The 12,948-nt window shown below is 43.6% G+C and overlaps 1 protein-coding gene across 2 annotated transcripts in view; it reads right to left on the bottom strand.

Moving 5' to 3' along the window:
- Nucleotides 1-4,869: 4,869 nt before the first annotated feature.
- Nucleotides 4,870-12,948, bottom strand: part of ASMTL (acetylserotonin O-methyltransferase like) — a 57,703-nt gene continuing 49,624 nt past the window's right edge. For both annotated transcript variants that reach the window (XM_037899509.2, XM_007063230.4), the window contains one exon: nucleotides 4,870-5,124. The gene's annotated coding sequence lies outside the window, so the exon portion shown is untranslated. The remainder of the gene's footprint in view (nucleotides 5,125-12,948) is intronic.

The following is a 12,948-nucleotide window of genomic DNA, read 5'->3' on the forward strand; positions in this document are numbered from 1 at the left end:
GATCGCAAAGGGGACTCCCTCCAACACCAGTAAGGGATTCAGTCACCATGCGATTGATGACAGTATGTGGTCCGGTACCTTGATCACATGGTCTATGTTGTATCTGTTGGGGACGTAGACCGATGCCAGGCACGCCTGTAGGGGACTGAGATGGAGCCACATGTACCAGACCATGTAAGTGCAGGCTGCCATGTGGCCCGACAACCTCAGGCCCGTGTGAGTGGTGGTGAGAGAGTGGGCTTGCATGCACGAGATCAGATCTATCATGGCTTGGAATCAGGCTTTGGGGAGGAAGGATCTGGCCCAAGTGGAGTTGAGGACCACTCCAATTACCTGTATGCATTGCATCGGCACTAGAGTTGATTTCTTCTCTTTTATTAAGATACCCAGGTCACGACACGTGGAGAGAACCAGATCGAGGTGCCACCACACCTGATCCCCCTGATCCACACCGGCCCTTGAGTAGCCAGTCGTTGAGGTACTAGTAAATCTGAACACCCCTCTGGCTCAGGTAAGCAACCACTGGTGCCATGCACTTTGTAAACACTCTCGGTGCTGATGAGAGGCTGTGACAAAGTGTGTGTGGGGGGGGTTCTTGGTTTCTCCTTGTTTTTTCAATGGTTTGCATGCAGAGGGGGAGGGACTCAGTTTCCCTGGGCGTTACTGGTTTAATGAGGTGATGGGAGAGGGAGTTTGTTGTTACAGAGGTCCAGCGACGGAACTTGGGACCCCCGCCAATGGATACCCCAGCAACTGGTGACTTGGCAAACTGGAGGCCCAGCTCAGGAGTCACAGCTGGTTCTGGCCAGTGGGAGGACAGTGGGCCGCGGAGAGAAGACACCTGGTGACCTGACCAGCCAGTTCCAGCCAGAGGACAGAAGAGAGGAAAGGAGGCCCAGGCGACCCTGTTTACCTGGAGAGAAGACAATAGACAGAGGTGGGGCTTGGGGGAGGTGACATCAGATGCCCAGCTGGAAAGCGCAGGGGCTCTGGGCTGGGGAGAGAGCAGGCAGAGCCCACCTGAATGTAGGGGAGACTTGGATATGCTGTGCTGATGGAGTCCGGGCCTGGGGGCCTGAGAGTTTCCTGTGCTAGTTTCAGACACTCACTAAACCCTCCTGTTTTACGCTGGCTGAGAGTCACTTTGGTCTAAAGATCAGGGTTGCATTATTCCCTCTGGGAGTGGAGGCCCTGGGGGTCCAGAGCGAGTGGACTCCCTGAGGGGGCCCATGGCGAGAAACAGGTGTGCTATGGCTCAGAGAGGTGCGGTGCGGTTCCAGGAGGTGGAGGGGCTTAACCCCCAAGAGAGAGTGGACCCCCGAGAAGGGCTGTCTCATTGAAGGGGGTTCCCTCCAGGGACCGCAGGGGGCCAAGAGTGGGCACGACCTGTGAGTCCATGACAGAGGCCAAATGGTAGTCCCATTAATTGGAAATGGCGCTGGCCCAACACGGAATGGAGGAACCGTGTGTGTCCTTGGAAGATGGAGATATGGAAATATGCATCATTCAAGTCGAGGGCAGTGTACCAGTTTCCCGGATCCAGAGAGGGAATGATGGAGGCCAGGGAAATCATGCGGAACATCAACTTTTTGATATACTTGCTGAGGTGTCACAGGTCCAGGATGCGTCTCAGGCAATGTTCCCTCTAATTTTTTCCATTCATGTGCAGAATGACTTTTGTTATGTGCAGCACCAATATCAAGGGAATGTGCGGATGTGCACAACCAGTACAAATGAAAAACCTAGATATAGCACACCAAAATGTGGCATAGTGAAAGCAGCTATAAAATAAAACAAAATCATGGCCATTAATTGAAAGCATACAAAATATGCACCTGAGTCCCCGTTTAATAACCTACTCCTATCATAGACCACTAAATCTTCAGGGAAAGCTACTCTCGAAAAATGAAGCATCTGCCAAAACACTAACATGCTGCGGACTTTTGCAGGTCACAAAACTGTCCCTCTTGCATGCATATTATCTGCACATGTAGCTCAGCTTTAAGATGCTAAACAAATCTATGAGTCAACTAGAAATAGTCATGCTCTCATCGCAAATATTAATACAACATTTTCTGATACTGAAAAGGAGAGTAAAAGGTATTCACTCAGGTTACACAATTTCTCTGGGATGTCAACTCTTAATTTAATTAATACTTCACACACAGAGAACAGTAAAAATAAGTAATACAGTGACACAAACAACAAACAAAACAAACAAGTGAGAACACTGAAAATATGAAGGGAAGTAAAACATCACGTGATTGGTTATGGGTATTTTAAATGAGTGTTTAGGACCCACGCTGTGCAAGTGCAACAGAGCCCTGTAGAAACAGGCAAAGTTCTCCTGGTTTCAGATTGTGTTTGTCACCAACTCAAAAACTCAGAGTAGACTCATTAAGTTTTTACACATTAACACATGGCTTCAGAGTTTGCAGATACTTCCCTGCTTCAAAGAGCTTGCAAATAAGGTCTTTATCCTACAAAAAACCTAGTGCTACTTGCTACTTATGAGTCAGTGGGAGTACCTGAAGAGCCAGAACTATACCAGATAGCAAGGATCTGGCCTTAATGGTTTCCAATACCTCTCCCCAAACAAATTCTAAAACTTAATGGGAATCATTTGTCTGGACAAGTGATTTCCATTGTTTTAGAATTTTTTGGGGGAGAGGCACCTCTCCCCCACTGTCCCAGCCCTGGAGCTGGGGGAGAGGCATCTCTGGACAAATCACAGAGGATGGGAGGAAAAGACTGAGAAGTGCAAGGGGTTGGTAAACAGCTCAGAAGCTGCTGCATGGCTTCCCCATCAGAGCCCTAAAGCCCATTTTCAAGAGAAGACCCCGGCTGCCTGTAATTGCTCTTGTCCCATTCCCTACTGCTTTCCTTATTTTGAGGGAGGTCCTGATTGTTGTCACAACAGCCTGAGAAGTAGTACAGGAAATCCACTGAACTCTGTTTTGAGAGGAAAATAAAGACATGGACACAGGGAGGAAGAAGGCAGGAACAGGAAGGCAAATATATGGCTGGATGTTAGGAGCAGAAGGGCTGAGAAGAAGGTGCGTCTCTCCCCGGCCACCACAATCCCAGAGCAGAAGCTGAGAAAAAGGGGGGAGGGGGTGTCTTTCCCCCACTGCGGCAGCCACCAAGCTGGGGCTGGGAAGGATGGGGGAGGGGTCTGCCATCTCAGACCCTTTCCTTCCTTTTGGTTTGCTATTTTGTTTTTCAGCCTCAATTGATAATTATTCCAACCTCCCCCTGTATAAATAAAACTAAAATGTCTGCATGTATAATACACCATACATGTGTTTTATGGAATTTGTTTCTGCATATAGAGAAACTTTGGAAGTTTGACAAAGTCTTCAAGTTTCTATGGTTGAAATTTAAGCAGTGTCTTTTTTGTGCATTAACTATTAACCCCAGTCATACATTGTAGCTTTAAAGTCTACCAAATTGTTATCTGATTTACGTTCCTTAGGGTATGTCTATACTACCTGCCGCATTGGCGGGCAGCGATTGATCCAGCGGGGGTCAATTTATATAGTCCAGACACGATAAATGGACCACTGAGCGCTCTCCTGTCGACTCCTGTACTCCAGCGCCGTGAGAGGCGCAGGCAGAGTCGACGGGGGAGTGGCAGCAGTTGACTCACCACAGTGAAGACACCGCGGTGTGTAGGTCTCAGTACGTCGACTTCAGCTACGTTATTCACATAGCTGAAGTTGTGTAACTTAGATTGATCCCCTGCCCCCAGTGTAGACCAGGCCTTAGAGTTATTTTAAAGCCAGAACCTCCTAGGTGCTGTATTTGGCTTGTCCTGGGATATATCTTTCCTCCACCGTGGCACCCCTTGAGCTGGGGCTGGGAAGGGGCGGGGTGTCTCTACCCCGCAGCGGCAGCCCTGTATGCCCCAAACTCCCCCCACCTACCTCACCCCACTGCCCCCCATCTATCCCCTATATCCCCCAAGGCCACCACCTCACCTTACATGTGCGTCCTCTCCAGGGTCCAGGCACCTAATTAGTGGAGCCACGCCTGTGCGGCTCCACTAATAGCTGCGTGGCCCTTGATGCCCTCTTGCGCAGCCGCCCAGGCATGCACCTTAGACGGAACACAGGTCGCGGGCCCCCTTTTGCTTTCAGGATGGGGAAATAACTAACACTTAACTTAATGGCTAACTAAATTCCTAAGAACTATACACAAAGAAGATAGATACTGGGCTGTTAAGAAACGTTAACGCTCTTGCAATGCAAGAGAAGGAGCTTCGACCAACCATCACGGGTGGTAAGAAGGAACTTACAGGGCATAGGGCCAGTGGCATGATATACGGATATACGGCATGATATACTGATATACGGACGCATGTGCGCGGCCCTCCAGAGGGCCCCACTGCCGGCCCTATGGATACTGCTAAGGCAAAAATCTCCAACGACTGTGCACATGGGTGTGCACACACCTAGAATGGACTCGACCTGAGCAAGCACTTGAACATGGAAAGCCGTACTAACATCCAAGGGATAGAGCTGGGGGTAGGGGGAAATGGCAGCGTGTTTTGGTCTAGAAATAAGGCCAGCCTACGTGCACCCAACACAAAGAAACAAAGTAGTTCATTAGCAATGCCAAAATTATTGTATGACTGTGGATATGTCTTCTGATTATGAGGTAACTTTAAAAAGTACTAGCAAGTCAATGCAGCCAGAGCATTACTGCTGCCAAGTGAAGAGGGTAGCTTCTGGCATTTTACTCACATTTCGGAATGGATATAATCTCTCTCAATTATTGAAGTTGTTTCAGAAAGCTTCCAAAGTCACATATCTCTTGCATAAGCTGCTGCTGAGAAACCAATCCTATAATAAAAATCATCAGATGTGATTGCTGATGTGTTCTGGTTTTTATTGCCAAATACAATTTCTTTATTTCTTAGTGTAGAAGACATCATCTAACACATTTCCTGTCAGTTTAATTTCTACATTTGTGAAGCCATGATGTTCCAGTAAACATCTATATTCGGAGCCACTCCTCTCCTTTCCCTGTGTCTGACAAGCACGTTCAAGGACTGCAGCAAAGCTATACTCCTTCTTTTCTTCTCATTATCCAACACCATTTCAGCCAGGAAAATGCCACAGCCTAATTTAAAACAAAGAAAAATCATACTAATCTGCAATCAGATTAATAAAAATTACAGCTGCCATATAAAAATGCATAAAATATAATACTAGTGGTCTAATTTTGCATTTCAGATGTACTCTCAAGTTACTAGACCAAAATGATTATATACATACTGTACACATTAGCTCCTTGTAGAAAATACAATGCCCATTGGCTAGATCACCTTTTTTTCTGTGAAAGGTGGCGTGTGTGTGTGCGGAAGAAATAGAGGTAATCCCATCTCAGTGTCATTCATTGTCCCTATCTTCTCTTAAACCTATTATTTACATTTATATTGCCGTAATCTTCAGAGGACTAAGGATGGGGGAGCATTGTGCTTGACACTGTCCAAACATAGAAAATGACAATCCTACAGAAGCCCCTCCACAATTCTTCTGTGGGGATAGGTTTCTTTGTGGTGAGGAAGGCCCAGGTGTGAGAACAGAGGGAAGAGACTATGGTGCTATTTTCCACTGCATCTTCCTACCTCTTCCACCCAGTAGGGAATATCAGAGTAAGATAATGCTGATCGAATGAACATTATTTTACTTGCTCTTGTACATCAGTGCAAAGTGGGTGTAAAATGCTAACAAATCAGACCAACGGGTAACATTTTACTCATTTTGTACTGATATAAATGCCTGCACAAGGTGCAGAACAACAGTGAATCAAATCTCATAGCTATGTTCTGTCCCTTGAGATGATTACCTCAGAGGCACTCATGACAGTATGGCTCCTACTGGCAGGTGAGAAGCTTTGAGAGGCATATAGCTTCTTTGTGGATGGCCCAGGGCTCTGGTGTATGGGTTTAAGGGACCTAATCCCCTTTCTGTCAGGGGTTGAGCATGCTGCTGGAGTTCAATACAGAATACAATAAATCATCTGGAGACATGCAATTCCTTCTGGCTGGGAATGGATAAAGTCCTCTGTCCCAAACCCTGCCTTACAGTGTGTACATACAGCGTGCCACATTCTCACCAGCGGAGAATTTAGCTGTAGAACACAGAGGCAAATGTACACCTTCTGAAATACGTGTGTGCTCATTTGGTCACACAGCCTGAATACAGACAGATTCTGTATTAGAAGGTTCTCCCCCTCACATCTCAACAACTTTCCTCCACCTGCACAGGCAGAACTGCTGCTCCTGATCACACTGCAAGTGTTGCTATGTGGAGCTAAGCAAAGTGAGCACTTCTAGGCCACTGAGCCAGCCTTGTATTACAATGGTTGAAGGGTCCTCCTGGACACTTTGAAGGGAAAACATGAACAGCAAGGCAACTAATACGCTACAGCAAATCACTCAAACATTGGGGACATCTGAATGACATGAACACAACATGGACAAAACATATGCACGGGAATCAAACACTGCCAGTCTGGGAAGGATGCCCATGTACTTTACAGAGAGCAAGTTATGATTAGCATAGAAAAGAAAAAAAAAACACAACAGGTAATTAGTATTTTACAGTAGGAACAAAGATCCTTCTTGAGAAAGGCTTAGACAGAATTTAACTTGGGTTCAAGGCTTTTCAGCCTTATCTTTATAGGAGCGGCAAATATTAGGGGAGATTCTTTGATCTCTTTGCAGAAGGTTCAGGAGGAAACGATTGTAATGGTCCTTGCATTAGCCCAATTCTACACTGGTGTAACTCAAATGAAATTAATTAAGTTACTGCTATAAAACAGGAGCGACGCAGCAGTGGATCATGCATTGTATGTTTTGAAAACTGCGGAGAGAAATCAGAGGTAGAAACGTGTATAGGACAGCCCTATAAAAATTAATTGTAAAGGTTCTTGCAGCAAGGCAGCAATAATACATAAGGGCTTCCATTTAGAATAGTTTAAGAACATGGGAAAATAGCAATGGGCCCATATCTTACACAGTGACTGCAAGGGCAGGGGGAAAAGAGAAAAAGGTAAGTCTGGTGTTGCACAGTTTACATGCTTCAAGTAAAAGTAGACTGTTGTACCAATAAAATAAAAACCAGCAGGATCTTATTACAGGGAAAAAGGTAAAATACCACATTTATTGTGAATACAGAAAAAATCATAGTAAGCAGTTAGTTATAGCTAAATATGAGATTGAATGGAATGTTATATTCACACATTCATTCATTCATACACACACACACACACACACACAGGTTCTGCAAGGTTGTTATCATAGTTACCAGAATTAGAGTTGCTCATGCCAAGCCACTGGCCAGGTGGCCACGACATAAGGAGGGAGCAGGGCCTTGTCAGATGCTCATCTGATGCTCCTGGAAGTTGGTTTGCAGAATCAGACCCCAAAGTTCTCACTTGCTAGAGTCCATTTTTATAGGAATTTCTTCCTATGCCAGTCTATGGGAATTGCTTCATCATGCTGTTGCTGAATCAATCAGCAGATGGCACATTCCTGATGGCTCCGTGCTGCTAGATGTTATCTTGTTCTTTGGTTCTCCCATTCTTGAGGCTGTTGGGTGGATTCCAGTCTGCCCTCCGGGGATCCTCTGGTTATTTCCACTTGACGCCTTCTTCAGCCGATGGACACTGGATTCTTAGGCTGGCACCTTCCTGATCATTCAGTTATTATCCACACCAAGCATCCATCCACATACATCCTCTATCTCTATTTTAATCACAATTGTTAATACAACAAAAGGGTGGGGAGTCTCTGGGTGCTGTTTCTGTTGTTAGAGTATTGCTTTGAGTCTCTCTCTGTGAATTGCTTTGAGAACAGACTCTGTCTTAGAATGTACAAACGCAATTAGCAGCTTGCAAGTTTCACACATAGAGGGAGAGAAACAGTACCAAAAACCAAGAGACCTCTTAATTAGTAATACCCTGGAATTTAAACTATGGGGAATCAAACTCATTTGTGATTTTAATACAGAACTTCTTTAATATGATCCAACATAATCCCCCTTTTGAAACTAAGATTTATAATCGTCAGTGTCACTTTCTATGTAGCCTATTCAAGAGAACGTACTGTGAGGCAATTTGAGTTTGTGATTCCAATTCATGCCACATACATGATCCTAATGATATATCTTTACTACAAGGTTCTGGGGCAACAGGCAAGGTGAGGCACACCCACTTTTGAGGAGTCCATTCGGTACAACCTCTAGTGTCCAATAGCTTCCCTCCCTCCCCAGCCCACTGGCTCGAGGTCCAGGGTAGCCAGAAGGATCCCATGTGTAATATGGGGAGTGGGCTAACCTTCAATACCTTTGCCTCTAGGGACTGTTGGTGTGCAATTTTGACAACAATTTCTCCCATTAACAAGTCTGGTTTTACAATACTGGAAACGTATTGCATCCATTCATATTGATAAGTGTCAAATAATGATCTCTTTCTTTGTTTTAACAAATGCATCAAACCCTTAATATTTCCCAATATGACCCAGAACATTTTGTGTTCCAAAGTAGCTAAGGCAAGTATCTGCATTTCAGTGCATCCCATAGCTATGGCTGTGTAGTTTCCTATTTCTAATTTTTTTTTCTTATGCATAAGCCATGTGGTAGTATTAAGCCACTGCCAAAGATTCCATCGGGCTTTTAGGTTACCCAGACCAATTTGGACCAAGTCTACATTGGCATGTACTTGTTTTTGTATCAGGCTGTCCTGTAGCTGGGAAGGAGAGCTTAATTTATTTTTAAGTACCTGCAGGTCTCCAGTATTTTTTTTTTTTTAAACACACAACAGTGCTAGCAACAGGACAAAACACAAGACAAAACATAGAACACAAAACACAATTTCTATTGTGACAGTAGATTCATGGTATTGGGTTGCTCTTCAGCTGGCATCAGCTTTTCCTCATTTTCTGAAAGACAAAAACAACATGTTTCTACCCCTTTTGGAGTGGCAGATTATTGCTTAAAATATTTCTTTTACAAATACCCTTGCTGATTGTAGGCAAAACGGAGGAATTGCCCCCACATTTTCCTGTTTTTGTTCTATAGGCAGGCCAGGTTTCAATGGCTTCTATCTTTTAAGGGTTATGGGGAAATTATCCCACATTTTAGTCATTAAAGCCCTGAGGTGGGGTACCTCAGTTTCCCTTCTTATACAGCAGACCAAGTTTATAATGTTTTTCCTGCTGTGTTAAGCTTTAAGTTTATTTACAGGTAATAGCTGAGAAGCATCATTACCATACAACCTTAAAGGGTTTTTCCAAAAATCATACACACTATACGTTGTTACAGGGATACTTATTATCATTAAATTTATTAAAATTATCTTGTTATCCCATGCCTTTTATCTAGACAATTTGTTTGCTGACCAGGTGTGTCCTTTATCTGCAGCTCCTTTGTGCTGCTAGTTCTTTCCTTCCTTTATCATTTAGGTCATTTGCATTTTCACAGACACTTCCTGCTTTTGGATTTAAAGCCATTAGCAGCTCAGAGACTCTATCTTAAAAGGGACACAATCAACTTTCACCAGAGTTTTGATTACTTTTAACTTCTGCTTCCAAAACACATAGCAATCTAAAAAAGAAATCCCAACTTACTGTGGCTCCCTTTGGAGCCCTAATAGCATTTTAATTAAGTAGCATGGTACGTTTCCATTTCTTTTGCCCCTTCTACAATATACCCTGCACATGTTCTGGGGCAAATGCACATTCCTTCCATAGTTTAACTTCTATAACATTATCCAGATCCATTTTTACATAAGGTGTCACTATTTCTTTTTTTGCTTACAGAGTTTTCATGTACCTTTATCAAAGTGACAGTCTGATTACTCAGAGCCATTTTAAGACTCAGTGTTTCTAACATTGCTTCTTTTTGTTTTGTGCACCTCACCCCTGCTGTTGCTTCAGAAGGGCACTGTCTTTTTTAAATTTTTTTTTATTTAACTACAACTCTCATCTGCTATTTTGTTACTAAAAACAAACAAAAACAAAAAGAATCCAGATTTTTTTTTCTATTCTCCTGATTTTGACTGCCCTGCTGCAGCCACAACTTAAAAACATTTTAAATTTTGTAAAGCATTGAGTTACCTTTTAAGGGTTAAATGCCAAATCCCAAAGCCAAACAACACTAATTACCTGTGTCTAGCAAAAAGGTCTGTCAGTTTTGCAACTTTGAATTAAAGAGTCAAATGGATTTTTAGTGGCATTATTTAAAACAAAAACAAAACTAACTGGTCCTTAGAACTTTACATATTTACACACACACACAGATAGATACATACACATTTTCTTTTCCTTAACATCCCTTCCACACTGCTCTGTTTTTTTTACATCTTACATTCCCTTTATACATTTGAGGCAGCTAAGTTCCAATAGAACCCCCTTATGTTCTTTTAGCAAATTTGACTAAATTGTCCAGTCAAATGATTTGAATCAGATAGTTTATTTTTGCCTGGCTAATTTACAGATATTCCTTTGGAAAAGGGCCCATTTTTCTTTCAGAATGGTTCCAAAGAAACCAAGAATGCTCTTTCTCTAACACTTTTCCTTTTTAACATCTTCACAAAGTTTAGCTGCTTAATTCTCTCCAGCCTCTGCAGAGTTAACTTTTTTTTACTCTCTTTTCTCTTTGTAATTATGCCTGGGGGTGCCGTACATAGGGCCTTCTCCCCCTTTACCTGCGTCCCTCCAGCCTCTGCAGAGTTAACTTTTTCACTCTTTTTGTATACCTGGAGTGCCTCTTTCACTATTTTCAGCTGACTTTGGGTATTTGTAGCCAGCACCTTCCAATTGTCTGCTCCCTTTTCCATTTGTGCCTTTTCCTCTTTACATGAAGACAAGCAGGGGGAAGAATCCTTACATGCCTCCCACAACAATCAAATTGCTGCTGCATCTCTTTTGGCAGCACTAGAAGGTTTGTATATGAGGATATACTGAGCCAATCTATCCTCCAGGTCCGAAATAGTGCAGACATCAGCTAGGGCTTGTTTAGTCCAAGGACTGTGCCCAAATTTTTGAAGGATTTGTTTAAAAGGTGTAATTTCTTTAACAAAAGGTGAGGTTGGAGTTCCTTCTGACTCCATTCCTCCCTCTGGTACTGGCTTACCCTCTTTTCTTTTAAACATCTTAACATGGATATTTCAATCTCTTTGTCACTCCTGGTATTACTTAGCAAGTGACACAGCCTAGATTCTGAAATCATAGCTTAATCTATGTGTTTTTCCCCTGCTACCTTCCCGGAGGCCAGCAGGTCCCCTGCTACCTTCCCAGAGGCCAGCAGGTCCGGTTAACCTATTTCTCCCTGCTACCTTCTCAGAGGCCAGCAGGTCCCCTGCTACCTTCCCGGAGGCCAGCAGGTCTGGTTAACCTGTTCTTCCGTGCTACCTTCTCGGAGGCCAGCAGGTCCCCTGCTACTTTCCCGGAGGCCAGCAGGTCTGGTTAACCTAATAGAAATGCCTAGCTCAATAGAGCTGGCGGTGTGCACACCAATATTTACAATAACTGAGGTTTTTTACCAATATTCCCCCTTTCGCAATTCTCCACCAAAATATTGTACCAATAAAATAAAAACCAGCAGGATCTTATTAAAGGGAAAAAGGTAAAATACCACATTTATTGTGAATACAGAAAGAATCATAGTAAGCAGTTAGTTATAGCTATAACATTCCATTCAATCTCATATTTGTTCACACATTCATTCATACAAACACACACAGGTTCTGCAAGGTTGTTATCATAGTTACCAGCCTTAGAGTTGCTCATGCCAAGCCACTGGCCAGGTGGCCTGCACATGAGGAGGGAGCAGGGCCTTGTCAGATGCTCATCTGATGCTCCTGGAAGTTGGTTTGCAGAATCAGACCCCAAAGTTCTCACTTGCTAGAGTCCATTTTTATAGGAATTTCTTCCTATGCCAGTCTATGGGAATTTGCTTCATCATGCTGTTGCTGAATCAATCTGCAGATGGCACATTCCTGACGGCTCCATGCTGCCAGATGTTATCTTGTTTTTTGGTTCTCCCATCCTTGAGGCTGTTGGGTGGATTCCAGTCTGCCCTCCGGGGATCCTCTGGTTATTTCCACTCGATGCCTTCTTCAGCCGATGGACACTGGATTCTTAGGCTGGCACCTCCCTGATCATTCAGTTATTATCCACACCAAGCATCCATCCACATACATCCTCTATCTCTATTTTAATCACAATTGTTAAAGTGAGATGAATACAACAAAAGGGCGGGGAGTCTCTGGGTTCTGTTTCTGTTGTTAGAGTATTGCTTTGAGTCTCTCTCTCTGTGAATTGCTTTGAGAACAGACTCTGTCTTAGAATGTACTAACACAATTAGCAGCTTACAAGTTTCACACAGAGGGAGAGAAACAGTACCAAAACCCAAGAGACCTCTTAATTAGTAATACCCTGGAATTTAAACTCTGGGGAATCAAACTCATTTGTGATTTTAATACAGAACTTCTTTAATATGATCCAACAAGACGATGATCTGTGTGTCAGGGCCACTGCAGATTAGTTGCCATTCTTAGAAATGAGAATATAATCTTGTTACAGATTACCCCTAATCCTCATTTATTTTAATAGGCTGGTTTTGTGGAAGTGCAATGTTGTACTCACTCTCTCTCTCTCTTCATCAAATGGGATAAATTGGAACCATGAACCTTGTCTTTGGCTCCTGGTGGTTGGACTACTCCAAAAGTGAGGGAAGTTATTGCTGCTACCTGGTGTCCCCCCACTCCCTCCATCAACTAATTTAATCCTCACTTCAAGTATAACATGGCAAAACTCCCATTGACTTCCATGGTACTAGGTTTAGGCCCACTGATAAAAGTTTTGCAGGCCAGGGATGCTGCTATTGCTAGAGTGCGTCTCAGCAGGCAGGGCTTGAAAGTGTATGGGTAGGCTTG

Source organism: Chelonia mydas, chromosome 1, assembly GCF_015237465.2.
Source record: "Chelonia mydas isolate rCheMyd1 chromosome 1, rCheMyd1.pri.v2, whole genome shotgun sequence".
NCBI lineage: Eukaryota > Metazoa > Chordata > Testudines > Cheloniidae > Chelonia > Chelonia mydas.